At 51.7% G+C, this 12,887-nt stretch overlaps 1 non-coding gene across 1 annotated transcript; it reads right to left on the bottom strand.

The window, feature by feature from the left end:
• Positions 1-539: 539 nt before the first annotated feature.
• Positions 540-611, bottom strand: TRNAC-GCA. The gene has a single exon. It is a non-coding gene; the product is annotated as a tRNA-Cys (tRNA).
• Positions 612-12,887: the final 12,276 nt, after the last annotated feature.

Below are 12,887 nucleotides of genomic sequence, written 5' to 3'. Positions count from 1 at the left end.
ATTAGCTTTTTCCACATCCTCTGTCCACTAAGTTACCTCCCTCATTCAGTAAGGGGCCCACACTTTCCTTGACTTCCTTCATGTTGCTAACATACCTGAAGAAACCCTTCTTGTTACTCTTAACATCTCTTGCTAGATGCAACTCCAAGTGTGATTTGGCCTTCCTGATTTCACTCCTGCATGCCTGAGCAATATTTTTATACTTCTCCCTGGTCATTTGTCCAATCTTCCACTTCTTGTAAGCTTCTTTTTTGTGTTTAAGATCAGCAAGGATTTCACTGTTAAGCCAAACTTGTCGCCTGCCATATTTACTATTCTTTCTACACATCAGAATGTTTTTTTCCTGCAACCTCAATAAGGATTCTTTAATCCTTTAGAGGATTGGAACTGATTTCAGTGGAAGGCACATGTTTGCTAGGTTTTTATGCATTTGCACAGGAAAACATTGAGTGTTTCTATTCATTTCAGGGATCCCTATTCAGTGGAACTCCTGAACATAATGGAAATGCCCTTACTTTTGTTAAAGGAAGAGGTTTGTAAGGGGGCACTTGGATTTGAACCAAGGACCACTTGAACTGCAGTCAAACACTCTACCACCGAGCTATACCCCCATGACTGCTATGTAGGTAAGTCAGAGATCTTAAAGATTTTGAAGGACAGGCCCTGCCTCAGAGATCTCCTGTTCTGTTCCCAGACCACAGTGCTTTTAAAAATGGGGTTTGATTAAACTTATAGATCCATGTAGACACCACAGCTTGCACACCCACCCCCATAGCTTCCCCCAGTGACATAGCTACCACCTCTCGGGGGGATGGATTAACTACACGGACGGGACAGCTCTCTCCCCTTCGCTTAGAGCATCTCCATTATTTATGAATAGGTGGGAAATAACCTCCTGAATGGACAGTAACCAATTTATCAAATATTGCTTGGTCTGCATTCAATATGGGTACCTGGCCGTATTGGCTGGATTAGTAGGAGCATTGCCGGCAGATCGAGGGAAGTGATTATTCCCTTCTATTCGGCACTGGTGAGGCCACATCTGGAGCATTGCGTCCAGTTTTCGCCCCCGCACTACAGAAACAAATTGGAGAGAGTCTAGGGGAGGGCAACAAAAATGATTAGGGGGCAGGGGACTTACAAGGGGAGGCTGAGGGCAGGGCTGCCCGGGGGGGGGCAGGTGGGGCAATTTGCCCCAGGCCCTGCAGGACCCCCATGAGAACACAGGATTCTAGAGTATTGCAACTTTTTTTTAATGGAAGGGGCCCCCAAAATTGTTTTGCCCCAGGCCCCCTGAATCCTCTGGGCGGCCCTGCCCAGACCGTGGTGCTGTCCCCCCACTCCACCCCCTTGACTCATTCTCCTCCCTCCCTGTGCTCCGCCCTCACTCCCATTGGCCACTTCCCACCCCCGCTCTTCCACTGTGGCTGAGGCCTGCTGGTCCACCTTCCGCTCGCTCCTCTCCTCCCCAAAGACCTCCATGTGTCTCTCCACCCCCTACCCCAAGGCCTGCCTGCTGCCCCCACCTCTCTGCCCCTCCCCTGAGACCCGCCCTGCCCACCACCCCCACCTCTCTGCCCCTCCCCTGAGACCCGCCCTGCCCACCACCCCCACCTCTCTGCCCCTCCCCTGAGACCCGCCCTGCGCACCACCCCCACCTCTCTGCCCCTCTCCTGAGACCCGCCCTGCCCACCGCCCCCACCTCTCTGCCCCTCTCCTGAGACCCGCCCTGCCCACCGCCCCCATCTCTCTGCCCCTCCCCTGAGACCCGCCCTGCCCACCGCCCCCACCTCTCTGCCCCTCCCCTGAGACCCGCCCTGCCCACCGCCCCACCTCTCTGCCCCTCCCCTGTTTACCGGCCCGGCCCACCGCCCCCACCTCTCTGCCCCTCCCCTGAGACCCGCCCCGCCCACCCCCCCACCTCTCTGCCCCTCCCCCGAGACCCACCCTGCCCACCGCCCCACCTCTCTGCCCCTCCCCTGAGACCCGCCCTGCCCACCACCCCCACCTCTCTGCCCCTCCCCTGAGACCCGCCCTGCCCACCGCCCCACCTCTCTGCCCCTCCCCTGACCCCCGCCCTGACCCCCACCCCCACCTCTCTGCCCCTCCCCTGAGACCAGCCCTGCCCACCGCCCCCACCTCTCTGCCCCTCCCCTGAGACCCTCCCTGCCCACCGCCCCCACCTCTCTGCCTCTCCCTGAGACCCGCCCTGCCCACCGCCCCCACCTCTCTGCCCCTCCCCTGAGACCCGCCCTGCTCACCTCCCGCACCTCTCTGCCCCTCCCCTGAGACCCTCCCCGCCCACGGCCCCCACCTCTCTGCCCCTCCCCTGAGACCAGCCCCGCCCACTGCCCCCACCTCTGTGCTCCCTCCCCTGACACCCGCCCTGCCCCCGGCCCCCACCTCTCTGCCCCTCCCCTGAGACCCGCCCTGCCCAGCGCCCCACCTCTCTGCCCATCCCCTGAGACCCGCCCTGGCCACCCCCCACCTCTCTGCCCCTCCCCTGAGACCCGCCCCACCCAGCGCTCACACCTCTCTGCCCCTCCCCTGAGACCCGCCCTGCCCACCGCCCCCACCTCTCTGCCCCTCCCCTGAGACCCGCCCTGCCCACCGCCCCCACCTCTCTGCCCCTCCCCTGAGACCCGCCCTGCCCGCCGCCCCCACCTCTCTGCCTCTCCCGAGACCCTCCCTGCCCACAGCCCCCACCTCTCTGCCCCTCCCCTGACCTGCCCTGTCCACCGCCCCCACCTCTCTGCCCCTCCCCTGACACCCACCCTGTCCACCTCTTTCCTCGGAATTAAAAGCTGAGTTTACTCCAGGGTGAGGAAAGAAAGGAGCCACCAACCCCCTGACAAATCTCAGTGCCCCAGAGAAAACCTGCCCCCTGCTATTGCAATCGCTGCTGTGCTGGGGATATGGCAGGAAAGGGACTGTCTGAATGATCAAGGCAGGAAATGGACAACAATCTGCAGCAACGTCATTGACCACAAACACACTCTCCTCATACTCCAGCCAGAAGGGAAATGAGCAGGAATTCTTGCAATTCAGACATGGACACACTTACACAAGGGCACAGCAGTGTGTGTGCTGAGGGAGGTGGTCTGAGGAAACAACTGGAATTGATCACTCAGTGAGAACAGAACTAGAGTGCGGTGAGAGACACATCTGTTATATCCTTGGGGCAGCCGGTGTAGGAGACAATCACTTGAGGCCAGAGAGCAGGCAGCTAACCAAAACCTCCATTTTATTTACATATCTACAGAGAGCTCCTCAGCCGGTTGAAACCGGTTGAGCTAACCCATAATAATCTAACTCAGTTGCCATAGCAACAAAACCATGACAACCAAATACACAACATATTCCTCCCCCCCTAATAAGAACATCCCCTAAATAAAACACACACTAGACTAGAGAAGGAGGGTAGACTGCCTCCATTCCCGGCTAAACCCTGGGGATTATTTTGCCCCATAACCGTGGGTTCGCCCTAGCTAAAGATCCAGCCGATGAGGAGGCCTTCTGTCTCTAGGTGGATTACGGCGAACTACTGGTGTTATTGCACCCGAAAGCACTAGGGGCTCAGGGTCCGCAGCACGAACAGGTGAGGAGGTGGTATCAGCTCGTGCTGGGCAAAGGGGTATCTCAGCCGCCGGCAGTAATGGAGGAGAACAGTCAGAAACAGGTGACTCGTGATTCGATCCCTCACCAGAAGAGGTGAAGTCAGACCCCTCAACTGCAGATGGGTCCTGAGGACTGGCATGACCTGGCAACAGCTGATCTACATGTCGCCGCCAGGTAAGATTCTCTGCAGTCCGGACTGTGTAGGAAACAGGTCCTGTTTGAGTGATGACTGTGGCCGGAACCCATTTAGCTCTGGAAGTATAATTCCGAGCCAAAACTGGCTGTCCCGGGCTAAAGGTTCGGTCTTTTGCTCTGGGTGCCCATCTGATGACTTGATATTGCTGCTGATGTTGCACAATTTGTCGGGGTTCAGAAGGTTTCAGCAGATCAAAGCAAGTGCGCAGCTGTCGTCCCATCATTAGAAAGGCCGGAGATGCGTGGGTCGTAGCATGAGGTGTGTTTCTGTAGGAAAGTAAAAAGGTATCCAGACGCTTTTGAATGGAGTGTTGTCCCCTTGCTGATTTCAAAGCATTTTTCATTGTCTGCACAAATCTTTCAGCTAATCCGTTGGTGGACGGATGATATGGTGCTGACGTGATGTGGTGTATCCCATTTGCTTTCATAAAATTTTGAAACTCCTGAGAAACGAACTGCGGTCCGTTGTCGCTCACAAGTTGTTCTGGCAGACCAAAACGACTAAAGAGTCCTCGTAGTTTTTGGATAGTACTCTCTGCAGAAGAGGACTGCATTATAGAGACTTCTGGCCATTTAGAATGGGCATCTATTGCCACCAAGAACATGCTTCCTTCAAGGGGGCCAGCAAAGTCAACGTGAATACGTTGCCACGGGTTTTCAGGCCAGTCCCATGGGTGTAGGGGTGCCCACTGGGGTGCATTCCTCACACCCTGACATGACATACAAGCTTTTGCCTTCTCTTCAATAGCGCTGTCCAGTCCAGGCCACCAAAAATAGCTTCGTGCAATTTCCTTCATGCGCACTATTCCACAGTGACCGGAATGTAGCTGTTCTAACATCTGTGATCTCAGTGGTGGTGGAATAATGACACGTCTCCCCCACAACAAACAACCAGATTGGACCGATAACTCCGTCCGCTTGGACATATAGGGAACAAGGTCGGATGAGACCGGAGAGGTTTGTCGAGATGTTCCATGCATCACCAGGTCCATAACGTGGGACAATACTGGGTCAACGCGAGTTGCCTTCTTTATCTGAGTAGCAGTGATGGGTGTATTCTCTACCTGTTCAAAGTAGAAGATTTCCTTGTGGGCACTATCTTGGTGTTTGACCGGCAAAGGCAACCTTGAGAGGCCATCTGCATGGCCGTGTAGAGTGGATTTCCGATATTTGATTTCATATGTGTGTGCTGAAAGTAACAATGCCCAAAGTTGCATACGACTAGCAGCTAATGGGGGAATGCCTGTGTAAGGTCCAAAAATTGATGTCAGAGGTCGATGGTCTGTGAGAAGAGTAAATTTTCGCCCAAACAGGTACTGATGAAACTTCCGAATTCCAAAAACAATTCCTAATGCCTCACGTTCGATTTGGGCGTAGTTAGTTTCTGCTTTGCTTAGAGTGCGTGAAGCAAAAGCAATAGGTCTCTCTTCTCCTGAAGGCATAATATGTGACACGACTGCTCCCACTCCATAAGGGGAGGCATCGCAGGCCAATTGCAGTGGTAAGGATGGATCAAAGTGCGTTAGAACTTCAGAATTTAGCAATGCATCCTTAGCTTTGTTAAACACAACATCACAGGCTTCAGTCCACTTCCAGGCCTTGTTCTGCCCAAGGAGCTCATGAAGTGGTTTTAGCAGTGTGGCTAACTGTGAGATGAACTTTCCATAATAGTTCAGGAGTCCTAGAAACGAGCGCAGCTGGCTTACATTTCGAGGTGGGGGAGCCTCCACAATAGCTTTAACTTTTGCAGGGGCCTTATGAAGACCTGCAGAATCAATGATGTGTCCCAAATATTCAACAGAGGGCTTGAAGAATTCACACTTGTCTTTGCGAACTCGTAGGCCATACTCTTCCAGTCTTTGTAGGGTAGCCTCTAAATTCTTTAAGTGATCCTCTTCATTTCTTCCAGTGACCAGGATATCATCCAGATAGCACAGAACTCCTGACAAGCCACACAAGATCTGGTCCATAGCCCTCTGGAACAGGGCGGGAGCAGATGTTATTCCGAAGGGTAGACGACAGTATCGATAAAGCCCCTTATGAGTCACAATAGTCAACAGCTCTTGGGACTTTTCATCGACGTGCATCTGTAAATATGCTTGACTCAGATCAATCTTACTGAACTTTTGTCCCCCAGCCAGGCCTGCGAAGAGGTCATCGATGCGGGGAAGCGGGTATTGCTCAGCACACAACACTGGGTTGACAGTGACTTTAAAATCACCGCAAATCCGGAGAGAGCCATCTTTCTTCACGATTGGAACGATAGGAGTGGCCCATGAGCTATGGGTAACTGGTATTAGGACTCCATTGGTGACCAGGCGCTCCAGGTCTGCTTCAACTTTTGGCCTGATGGCATATGGCACAGTTCGGGCTTTCAGATATTTTGGTGGACTGTCAGGTTTAATGTTCAATGCCACAGTGATTCCCTTCATACTTCCCAAATCATCTCCAAAAACAGCAGCATGTTTCCTTAGAATAGGGGTTAGACTGGTTTCTTCTTTAGTCATCCGGTGCACTTCTGCCCCGTTCAGTTGAATCTTCCCAAGCCAAGACCTACCCATTAAGGCTGGGTAGTTACCTCTCACCACAAACAGTGGCAATTTAGCCACCTGTCCATTGAGCTCCACCTTAACATCAATAGTGCCCAGCATAGGCACAGCTTCTCCCGTATACGTCTTCAGAACAGTTTTTGTTGCCTTAAGCGGAAGATGCTGTAGCTTTTCTTTATACACAGTCTCGGAGATCAGTGAGACGGCTGCACCGGTGTCCAGTTCCATGCGTATACGTTTGCCATCCAATAACGGGGTTACCCAGTATTCATGTGAGCCCATTGCCAAAGACAAAACATGCAGTGGCACTTCCTCTTGCGATGAGGTGTCACCTTGATCATCCTGGGTCTGCTCTAGGGTATGCAGGGTTCCTCTTTTTGTCGGCCAGACCACAGGCCTCTTTTTCTTTTGTTTACAGGCACACTCAATGTGTCCCTTTTTGCCACAGTGTCGACACACCAGGTCCTTACACCAGCATTCTGATGCCTGGTGACCCGGCTTACCACAGCGGTAACATTCTTGACTCTGCACAGTTTTGTGGGTCGGTTCTTGTGACACTTTTTGCACCCTAGGGGGTGCACCAATGTATTGTGCCTCCCTTGTAGCCAGTTCCATGGAGACAGCAATATCAACAGCCTTCTGTAAGGTAAGCTGAGCCTCTGTCAGTAGGCGCTTCCGTATAGCTTCACTGTACAGGCCACACACTAACCTGTCACGCAGGGCATCATGTAACATTTCTTTAAATTCACAGTGTTCTGCTAGCTTTTTTTAAATGGCTACAAATTGTACAACTGTTTCATCTTCCTTTTGGTCTCTTTTGTGGAACCTATATCTTTCAGCAATTACCAGTGGTTTTGGGGAGAAATGAGACCCCAGGATTTCCACAATGTCACTGTAAGATTTAGTCTCAGGCTTAACAGGGTGTAGTAAGCTGCGTAGCAGAGAGTAGGTTTTAGCCCCTACAACAGTTAAGAATATTGGCACCTTCTTCGCTTCTGTAATGTCATTTGCAATACCAAAAAGCTCAAAACGCTCAGTATACACATGCCACTGCTCTGTATTCTCATCAAAAGGCTCCAGGGGCCTGGTCAGAGTAGCCATGATTTTTAGTTTCACTTTCACAGTCAGTGCAAACAAGCAGCTTTTTTTCTTTGTTTGGTCTTTACCTTGACTTCTACTTCCTTCTGTTACTGGAGCAGCACCGGAGTCTCACCCTCGTCGCCAGTGTTATATCCTTGGGGCAGCCGGTGTAGGAGACAATCACTTGAGGCCAGAGAGCAGGCAGCTAACCAAAACCTCCATTTTATTTACATATCTACAGAGAGCTCCTCAGCCGGTTGAAACCGGTTGAGCTAACCCATAATAATCTAACTCAGTTGCCATAGCAACAAAACCATGACAACCAAATACACAACAACATCTTAACCAAGTAGTTGTGGCTGAGTGGTTAAAGCGGTGAACTAGAAATCCATTGTCGTCTCCCTGCGCAGGTTTGAATCCTGCCAACTATGGAGAAAGTTGTGGTTCTTTAGTTTCAAGGGAGCTGGGTCTTGTCTCACTCTCAAGCTGTGTCTACACCATTGGGTAATGCGGCTTTAAAGTGTTTTAATTAAACAGCTGTTGCATGTCCACACTATGCCCCTTGTGTCACCAGAGCACATCCACGCTAGAATCTTGGATGGCCACAGAGAGCAGTGCACTGTGGGTAGCTGTGCAACTGGCTGCAGGGTGCTTTGGGAAGGGTTTGCAATGCCTCATGGGCTGGTACAGCATCACATGATGCAGGTTTCTCTATCCCACCATTCCATGGGCATCTTACTAGATTGCCAGCTGCTTTTCAACTGCAGTGTGCGTGGCGGGGTAGAGACTGTGTGTGTGTGGGGAGAGGGAGTGTGTCGCACACTGTCTCTATGTTCAGACAGCTGCTGCAAGCAACCAGGCCTGAGGCAGGGGGAGGGGGCAGCCCCAACATCAGCCCCCGCTTCCCTCACTGGCTCAGCTCAGCACAGCAGCCTCTGTCACACGCACACACACACCGCTGCTGCTGAGCTCTGTGTCAGGGGTGCAGGAACAGGGGGTTTAGAGGGCCGTGGCCCCACCACTCTTAACTGGCTGTTAGGACAAATGATGGAGGGAGGAAAGGGGGAGCCTTGGGGGGGGAGAGGCATTCTGTGGGTGTGGCCTCGGGGGGAGAGGTGGTGTGAATGTGGGTCCTTGGGGAAGGGGTGTCATGGGAGTGCCACAGTTCAGACAATAGTGACCCCCCCACTGTAAGGAAGCTCCCGCCGCCCCTGCTCTGTGTTCGTAGCGCGGGAGAGAGCAGCGTTCCAGGGCAGTGATTTGCTCCCTGGGGCTCCGCCAGGGGGGCTTGGGAGGCTGCAGGGAGCCCAGGGCCCTTTAAATCACCAGCCTGGGGAAGCCGGGCCGGGCTGGCACAGCATACCCACTCTTGCCAGTACCCCAAACCGGAATGTACCAGCTTACGTTCACTTCTGGAAGGTCCTCACGTGGATCAATAACTGGTTAAAAGCCAGGAAACAAAGGGTAGGAATAAATGGACAGTTTTCAGGATGCAAACAGGTAACTAGTGGTGTCTGTACTGGGACTAGTCAACATATTCACAAACGACCTGCTGAACAGCGAGGTGACAAAATGTGCGGATGATCCAAAACTGCAGAGGATAGTTAAGTCCAAAGCAGACTGGGAGGAGCTAAAAAGAGATTTCACAAAACTAGGTGAAAGGGCAACAAAACGGCAGATGAAATTCAATGTTGATAAATGCAAAGTGATGCACATTGGCAAACATAATCCCAACTCTACATATAAAACGATGGGATGTAAAATAGCTGTTCCAACTCAAGTGAGAGATCTTGGAGTCACTGTGGATAGTTCTCTGCAAACATCCACTCAATGGGCAGTGGCAGGCAAAAAGCAAACAGAATGTTGGGAATCATGAAGAAAGGGATAGAGAATAAGAGAGAAAATCTTATTGCCACTGTATAAATCCATGGTACGCCCATATCTTGAATACTGCGTGCAGATATGGTCGCTCCATCTTAAAAAAGATGTATTGGAATTGGAAAAGGTTCAGAAACGGGTATGGAGTGTCTGCCATATGAGGAGAGAATAATAAGACTGGGAGAAAAGCTTGGAGAAAAGATGACTAAGGGGAAATATGCTAGAGGTCTATAAAATAATGACTGGTGTGGGGAAAGTAAATAAGGAGTGTTACTTATTCCTTCTCATAACACAAGAACTAGGGGTCACCAAATGAAATTAATAGGCAGCCCGTTTAAAACAAACAAAAGGAAGTATTTTTTCACACAACGCACAGTCAACCTGCGGAACTCCTTGCCAGAGGAGGTTGTGAAGGCCAAGACTAAAACAGGGTTCCAAAAAAGAGCTAAATCAATTCATGGAGGACATGCTCTGAGCCAGGATGGGCAGGGATGGTGTCCCTAGTCTCTGTTTGCCAGGAGCTGGGAATAGGTGACAGGGGAGGGGTTCACTTGGTGATTCCCTGTTCTGTTCATTCCCTCTGGGGCACCTGGCTTTGGCCGCTATGGGAAGACAGGATACTGGGCTAGATGGACCCAGTCTGGCCGTTCGTACGTCCTTATGTCCTTATGCTCCTTTCATACAGATGCCTGGGATTCTGCCTCACAATGTGTCCCTGAGGTCTCAGCCAAAATGCCCAGACAGGCAAACACTCTGGGCTCCTGAACCCTCTGCCCCCCACCTAGTGCCCTATGGCTCATCCCTGACCCTTGATGCTGCTCCTTGCTATAGACTGTGAAAGGAGCAGAGGCAGCGCAGGAGCCTTCTGGGGATGCAGATCTGAGGCTTTGGGGAGACACATTGTCTGAGACATCAGAGCACTGCAAACCCTGCAGCCACTCCAATCTGGGGCCTGTTCCATCCCTGAGTCTGGGCTACTGCGATCCCTCCCCCAGAGCAGGGCGCCCACAGATTACAGCCTGAAAATAGGCATCTGACACTAACTCCTGTTCTCCCTGACAAGGCCTCCCCTACACCAAGTGCCTCTCCCAGGCAAGACGTGTCTTCGGTGCCCCCCCCCATATGTTAAAAATTTGAATATCTTATTTTTCATTTCATTTGTAGCTCAGCTCATGATTTTGACGCACAATTTCGATGCATGATTTTCTCTGTCATATAAGATGATAAATTTGCAGGCTAGGTTCTGTAAACCTGTATTTATTCATGCCATATATAAGCAAATAAAACAAATGCATTTTCTTTAAGCATATAGAAACTTTTAAATTTTGACAGTAACTGAAATGTACTAACATCTAGAAATAGAACTGTCACTAGCACAGGGTGGGCCAGTATTAAATAGTGTTACAGCGGAGACAGCGTTAGGATGTTAACCCCAGGCCTTTAGTTGAAAGGTCGCTTCTCTCGCCTTTCCCCCATGAACTGAAGCGCAGCATTAAAGAGATCCAAAGATTAGCCAATGGTATTTTAAAGTGCTAAAATAGCAAGCGATGTCGGTCTCTCATTGGCCATCAGCGACTGAAGATGTGGTTTAATGAGCTGGAGCTTCAAGGCGAGGGTGGCTCTGTCCACTGCCTTCATTTGCACTGCTGGGCACCAAGTCCCTGGTGGCCAATATGTGACGCTGGGAGAAGAGAGTGGGGTGGCAAGTGGTGGCAGGACTTTTGCCACCAGGGTCTAGCTGCCCAACTTGCTCCTGGTACTGCTGGCCCCCCGTCGCCTGCAGGTAACACAGGAACTAAGGCAGGAATAGGGTGAGGAAGCGAGTAAAGCCGAGCAAGGAAAGCAAATGTGAATCTTGTCTTCATGGGCCGCTCGCAATGGGCCGCTCGCAATGACGTCCTTTTTCTGTGCCACAGCTGACAACAACATCTTAGACAGAAAAGTAATAGGCCAAAAAGAAACCGAGCAGCTGCTGAAGTAGTTCAGTTGGGAGCGTGCTAGACTGCAGCAGAAAAAGACAGCATGGGATTCTGAAACGAGTTGGCCCACCTGACCTTTCATTCTTCTCTTGCTCTTTGTCAGCAAGGGGAAGAAAAAGACGCTCTCCCTCAAGCTGGAGTCACAAGGGCGACGTAAGGACGACTTCCTGAGCCCTGGCTCCAGTCCTCTGCTCTGCCAGCTGACCCATCGAAGGGCTGCCACCACTTTCTCCAGGTTTGTCCATCGGTCTGTGCCAGGGTGAGCAAGAGCCAAGCAGCTGGAGGTTCTGTAGTGTAGTGGTTATCGCATTTACCTAACACGCAAAAGGTCCCTGGTTCAAAACCAGGCAGAAATATGCTGGCTTCCTTTTGCCAGATCCCCTTGCTGTTCAGGAAGATGCTCCTCCTTCTCCTATTGGCCTGTCCCTGGGATAACTCCAACCCCCGCATGACAGAGGGTGCTGACAGCAGTGGAGAAAGCACCTTGGCATCAGGCTGGAGAACCTAGAGGACTGCAGCGTGTTACCTTTTGGAGGCTTGTGGCTTGGCCTCCTCTGCTGTTGGAGGTTGGCCGGTGGAGGCCGGCTCTTCCTGCTGGCCTCCTCTGCGTGACTTGCCAAAGGAGGAAGTGAGGCAGGAATGGGGGAAAAGAGGAAAGTCGAGCTGAGGAAGGCAGGGCAGAAGCTAAGCACCTCAGTGCAGCTAAGTGGGGTTAGCAGAGCGTCACCATTCGTTCTGCAAAGCCGGGGGAGGTGCAGTTGGCTGCTGGGAGGCAGAATCCTGTGCCTGCATCTTGACTTCCCAGGGATGGCTCCTTGCAGCCCAGGAGAAGCGGGGTTCTGGGGGGACAGAAAAGCAGCAATGGCGAGGCTGAGTGGGCTCCTTTCTGGCCGAGATGGTGGGTCTGGGAGTTGCCTGTAAGCCATAAGTGGACTTGGTGCAGTGAAAACGGCTGCTCCATTCTGGCTGACCTGGGGGAGCCATTGATGAGATGGGAGTGGGGACTGTGAGCAAATGGGATCCAGGAAGCCCCAGCCTGCCCCTCCAGGGGCCGAGTCTTCTTCTTCTCTCCTGCCATGGGGAGCCCGGCCTTAAGCCTGCCCAGCATGCACTGTAGCTCGAGCATTAAGCCTTCCTGTGGTATAACCGAACTACGGCCTAGTGTAATAAGGTGTAAAGTTTAGATTGTGAATTTATCTTTAATTTCCATGGTAACTTACTTTGATCTTTTATGCCTACCACTTATAATCCTTAAAACTCCATCTTTCTGTAGTTAATAAATCTGTTTTATGAAACTGGTGTATTTTGCTTGAAGTTCTTGGGAAATCTCAGCTCCATTACAAGGCTGGTTCATGTACTATTCACAGTGAGGGAGGGGTGGACCCTGCGTAATAAACTCACTATTGTGTCATACAGGAGGCCTGTGATATGCAGGGGGTCAGATTAGATGCTCTAATGGTCTCTTCTGGCCATAAAGTCGACTAATTTCTGAAAAACTGAGTGTAGCATTGGGAGCAGCGTCTGATGTTTCCCTGTCTAGCCGGCTTGCTGCCTAGAATGAACGCTCCTGGAGTGGGGTGATCCACAG

The sequence above is a fragment of the Mauremys mutica genome, unplaced genomic scaffold (assembly GCF_020497125.1).
Source record: "Mauremys mutica isolate MM-2020 ecotype Southern unplaced genomic scaffold, ASM2049712v1 000963F_np12_obj, whole genome shotgun sequence".
NCBI lineage: Eukaryota > Metazoa > Chordata > Testudines > Geoemydidae > Mauremys > Mauremys mutica.
This window is presented reverse-complemented; position numbering and strand designations above follow the sequence as displayed.